This window comes from Malus domestica, chromosome 17, assembly GCF_042453785.1.
Source record: "Malus domestica chromosome 17, GDT2T_hap1".
Classification (NCBI taxonomy): domain Eukaryota; kingdom Viridiplantae; phylum Streptophyta; class Magnoliopsida; order Rosales; family Rosaceae; genus Malus; species Malus domestica.
In genome coordinates, this window is record NC_091677.1 from 34,174,539 (window position 1) to 34,180,538 (window position 6,000).

Consider the following 6,000-nt stretch of genomic DNA (forward strand, 5'->3'; position numbering starts at 1 on the left):
AAAAATAAATATGTAGATTATTGTAAATTAATTTTATGAACATTTTAATCTAAAAAAATTTAAATTCCGATAAACATTTGGGATTTAGCCCGGGGGAAGTTGGGGGGGGGGGTATTTGACCCAGAAATAACATTTGGCATTTAGCCTAAAATTTTAACATGGGTTGGAGAGTGTTTGGGGGAGGGTAATTTGGGGGATAATTTGGCTTTTAGCCCAGGTTTGAAGATGGTCAAAGGAATTGGTGAAATTAACATTTGAAGCCTCATCTGCACACTCGCAAGAGCATAAGGAAACCCCATAATCAAAAGTCTCTTAATTCTCACATTAGATTGTTAAACTGTTTGTGCGGTCCTATTAAACCACACAAGTTACAAATGTGAGGACTATTTGAATAAGTAATAAATAACACCATCTTATTTATAGTTGGTTCAATTTCTTTGTGTGCATGCATATTAACAAAAATACGCTAACAAGACAAACTATCACAATTTTATGTTTCAAAATACAAAATAAAGTTTAAATGGGAATTTGAGGCGTTTTAATTCTTTATTCATGTATGTATCTATTGTGAGTTTAAATGATTCTCTTCAAATCCTAGTGTATTCAATAACGGTTTTAAGAGAATTTATAAGAATCCACATAAATTTGGATGTATTTTATTAGGATTTTAAAGGTGTTTAGAATCGTAGTATAAGTGGTGATTTTAAATTATTTTTAAAGTTAAAAATTCTGAGAAAAATAGAGAGAAAGAAAATGAAAAATTTGTATAGTTGAGATACATTAATCATAAATGAAACCTTCATAGGAACATAGAGATCATCTATAATTTATAACTAACCACTCATCAATTCACAAATTAGGTTTGTCCTAGTCTTGCAGAGAAGGGTATTGCATGCATCAAAGTTGAAACAGAGAGAAATGACTGTGGAGCCAAAAATATTCACTAGGCGACACGTGGACTTTTGGACAAAAGAGGACAAAAATACTCTCGAGACATACCGGGTTTCCTACACGCGAGCAGTAGAGAATCATTTTTTCAACCAAGTCAAAAGTGCCCAAAATAGGTATCAACTTAAAACCTAATTTATTCATATATTTCCCATTTCATTATTTAGCTAATCAATTAGCTAAATAATATACTTATTCCTTTCATATTTCATAAAATCATAATAATTGACTAATTAAGGGATTAATTACCTAATCAATCCCTTAATTGTCAATTTGAAACATCCACTCAAACCTAAAAACACAAGAGGGCCGGCTATCCCATTGAAAAACCTAATCCATTACCTTTTTTCTACCTTTTCCCACCATTTCTTCCTTTTTATTAGCCAATTATACAAAAAACCACCAAAACATTCATTTTATGTTTAATAGCCAAATAAATTGGCTAATTAAACCTAAAAACCCTAGCCACCTCCTATCCCTATAAATATACTCCCATTCTCACCAAAAAGCTAATTCCAAACCTCTTGCAAAAATTCCAAAACACTCTAAACACTATTTCTCTCTAAATTTCTAACTTTGGCATCGGAGGTTCTTCGGCCAAAGCCCCCTCCCATTCATCGTGGGCGCGTGAGGCTTTTGGCCTTAACCTAAGGTGCTAGTTGTTTTGTAGGTGCAAAATCGTCCAAGATCGAAGAGGAGAAAATTTGCATCCACAAATTGGTGTTTTCATTGAGAGTTGAAATCCATACTCGTAGAAGACTCTCGCACAAAAAAGGTTTTTTCTTTATTTTCTAGTCCATTTGAATATTTTTCATACGTTCTTATTATTAGAATTTTTTACTTGCAAAGGTTCTTTGATAAAACGTATAAGCAAAATATAATGGCTAGAAATTTAGAAAATTCCACAAGTGAAAATTCTAATGTTCAAGAAATGGGATTGCGGAGATCCGTGAGGCTAAATGCGACAATAAGGGGAGCGGCATCATCATCACGAGCTTCAACCATGGGAACCACCGTGGTGGCTACTTCGGTAGTTACCCGCGGCGAGGTCCATGGTGCCTTCACCACGGCCACCATGGGAACCACCGCGGTGGCTACTTCGGTAGCCACTCGTGGCGAGGTCCATGGAGCCTTCACCACGACCCGGAGATCCGTAAGGCAAAATGCGACAATAAGGGGAGCGGCATCATCACCACGAGCTTCCACCATGGGAACCACCGTGGTGGCTACCTCGGTAGCCACCCACGGCGAGGTCCATGATGCCTTCACCACGGCCACCATGGGAACCACCACGATGGCTACTTCGGTAGCCACTCGTGGCGAGGTCTATAGAGCCTTCACCACGGCCCGAGCCGTGCCATCCAAGGCTCACGGTACCAAGACCACGATCCAAGCCGTGCCATCCAAGTTCACGTGGACCCAAGCCCAAGCCTCGCATTCACATGCACCGCGCATTGAGCAGCCTGCTCCCGTGATCCAGCCTGCTCCCGTCGAGCAACCCACTCCCGTGGCCCAGCCTGCTCCTGCCAAGCAGCCCACTCCCGTGGCCCAGCCTGCTCCTGCCAAGCAGCCTACTTCCGTGGCCCAGCCTGCTCCCGCCAAGCAACATGCTCCTGCCAAGCAGCCTGCTTCCGTGGCCCAGCCTGCTCCCGCCAAGCAACCTGCTCCTGCCAAGCAGCCTGCTCTCGTGACCCAGCCTGCTCCCAACGAGCAGCCCACTCCCGACGAGCAGCCCACTCTCAAGGCCCACACTGCTCCCGTGGCTTTCCAAGCAGCCCAAGTCGGCCCAAAACTATCTCAACCATCTGGACCTACCATCGAGCCGGGGGCAATCTCACCACATTTTTTCACGGATTTGACATTTCCCAACTCAAATCTCGCGCCCGGAGTCTACCACCATTCCACTGCTCAAGGAGGCGCATTCATTCCAAGCTCTTCCAATCCAAATGGCGAACAACACTTGTCTCGACAAGTCATAGAGTTGACGAGCGCCCTTGCACAACAGACAACTTTGGTGAATCAACTTTTGCAACGCATCGGGATCCAACGTGCCCCGGACGAGGTATCCCGAAGTAGGACAAGGGCAGACGAACCTTTCCAGCAGCATCCCAGCAAGCAGCCATTCGACCAGCCACGAGCTGAACGTTCAGGCAGTGTACATTCCCGATTGGGCCCCCGAGATAGCGTATACTCCCGTTTTAGCGCGCGGAGGAGCGTGTACTCTCGACTAGGCCAACGGATGAGCATACATTCACGGTTGGGGTCACACTCCGATAGTCAACATGAGCAACCTTCCAGACAAAGTGTTCATTCGCGGCTAAGCCCACAAGGAGCATCATCCACCTCACATCAGAGTAGGCAGCACGACGGACGGAGAGAAGCAGTCACTCAATCCAGCTCAAGTTCAACCAGCAGCCTGCGAAGAACTCGCTCGCCTGCTAGGAATGCACCATATGCACTGCATCTGCGGCATAGACGAGCCAAACACATGGAAGAGCAGCCTAGACCAGCAAGTCATGGCTGGGGGCAGCCGAGAGCTGCACTACCCCAACAAAGGCAAATTCAGGAAGAAGTAGAGAGACTCTTGACCAAGCGATTGCATGATTTCCAACGTAATGAGGTCACCGACGAGGCACTACGACGGAACATGACCAACATAAGCAGGTTACCCTTCACGGACGAGATCGAGCAAGCAGAGCCTCCACGAGAGTTCAGCATGCCACATTTCACATCTTTCAAAGGGGATGAAGACCCGGAGAGACACTTAAAGCGCTACCGAAGCGCAATGATCCTTTATCGAAACAACGATGAGCTCATGTGCAAGATATTCGCCACCACTCTACAAGGCGAGGCGCAAGATTGGTTCTACACCTTGCCGCCACAATCCATCCGGGATTTCTACGAACTTTCTTTGGTTTTCACCAAAGAATATTCATCCTATCGCTCGATCAAAAAGAAGTCTGATCATTTGTTCAACGTCAAGAAGAACCCAAAGGAGTCGCTTCGCAACTATGTGAGGAGGTTCAAAGTAGAGAAGGCAAAAATAGTCGGATGCAACGACTCGATAGCTAGAGCAGCCTTCCAAAAAGGACTTCCAGCAGACCACCCGCTATTCGGAAAATTGATCATGAAAGAAGATCTAACTCTGGCAGACTCTTTTGCTTTGGCAGAGAAGTATGCACTTTGGGATGAGGCTCGCCAATGCACATTCAAGGACTTGAAGAAGTACCCGACATCACCTCCCTAGAAGCAGCGGAGGACTTATTCACATGTTTGACGTTATCTAAAGTAGCAATAAGCTCTACCATCATGCGAGAAGAGATGGGGGCCCGACTACTTGTATTCCACAGTTACCTGTATTCTACAGTTCAAAAGCTCTCCTCGATGTTATTAAAAATTCAAAAGTTAACTTTGGCGATAGTTGTTGCAACCTAGAAGCACAAATTTTACTTTCAAACGCATGCAATCATCCTAATGACGTACTATTCTGCCCAATCCAGACGCGCGACGATAAAGGCGTAGACCCTGGCGGATGTAAAGTTTTCTGACGAACGCAACACTGGAAAGACACACTTGAAAGCAAGTTTTGTCCTCGTCACCCTGAAAGATTCTACATAGGAGCAACATGTACCGGCAGTTGAGTACCATTTCTTGCTGCGCATCATACGGCCCTAGCCGACCCTTGCTCAATGATTCAACTCTAGAGTGGCCCAATACCGGCGGTTGAGCATCTCCTGTTGCGTATGAGATGGCCCCATCTCCACAGCTCCCTACTGCGCCTTCACGCCGAGCCTAGGTGACGCAACAGAGCGGCCCAACGATGCCTCAGAAGTAGCCGAGCACACTCTAGCTGCGCCTACTCCACCCGATGGAGACTTCTGGCATTTGCATGTCGACGGCGCAGAAAAGCCTTCATCACTGCCGGCAGAGAAGGCTCCAAAAAGATGGATCCCATCTGGGAAGGTCCGTACAAGATCAGCAGAGTAGGGGGCAAGAGTAATTACACCCTCACCACCATGAAGCGGCAAAAAGATTGAAAAAAAAATGGATGGCCTACAATCTGAAGAAGTACCATGTGTGACCTCCCGCTACATCAAAACCCGAAGACTCAATAAGCTCGACGGGCACCACCTCACAAGCTGAGGACTATCCAGTTGTTATGCAGTTCCTACCTTACAGCTAAAGTTCTCGTTCGTTTCACTCGTTTTTCAATGAGGAATTTAGAAGTAATCACAACTTGGCTTGGCTGCATGCTTACAACAACTAATCACTCTTGCACTTCAAAAGAAGACTGCACCCTTCTTAGGGACTCATCGCAGGAATTGCGCCCCCCGAGGGACCGACCATGCTCTCCAGTGCGAGAGGGTAAACCAATTCTCCGACACCCATATGGGTCAGCTCTCCAAGACGGGAGGATAAACTTTACACTCCGAATATCCAGACGTGGATGAGCCTGGCTGCCCTAGTATAACTAGATGCACGATGGCTTGCGCCGGGATTCCTAGAAGTAGCCGCAATGGTCTTTTTCAAGGTTTAGCTAACTGAAGGATTTTGGGTCTCTTGGCCTAATCCGTGGGGAACCGGGCCCTAGAGACGGAGAGGGCACATTACGCAGTATATCCGATGGACGACTGCCCTGGAATCCTAAAGCTGCTACCGAGTGCACTAAGGTAGCCTACGGATTCCGGAAGACTGCCTACGGCTTGCCCTTCGAGCAGTGAAGCCGCACTAGACTTATACAACCGCACATTCTTGTGAAAGGTTAGACAAGCTAGCGCGCATATACGAAGTTTTATCCACTGCCGACATGCTACGTAGTCGATAAGCTTCACCTCTGCCAAGCGCGGAACAACCTACACCAAGTCCTAAAGTGTTGTGATACTTGCTACGCAACCTACGGAATTGAAGAAAGTCAAAGTTAACAGCCTAGTGGTTACGCGGACTTGTCTGCTTCTGTAAGTAAGGCATCCGGCTGCCAACCCTATGGCTAACAACTTTGCAAAGTTCTACACCAACACCTACGGCTGCATAGGCTACGCGAGTTTGTCTGCT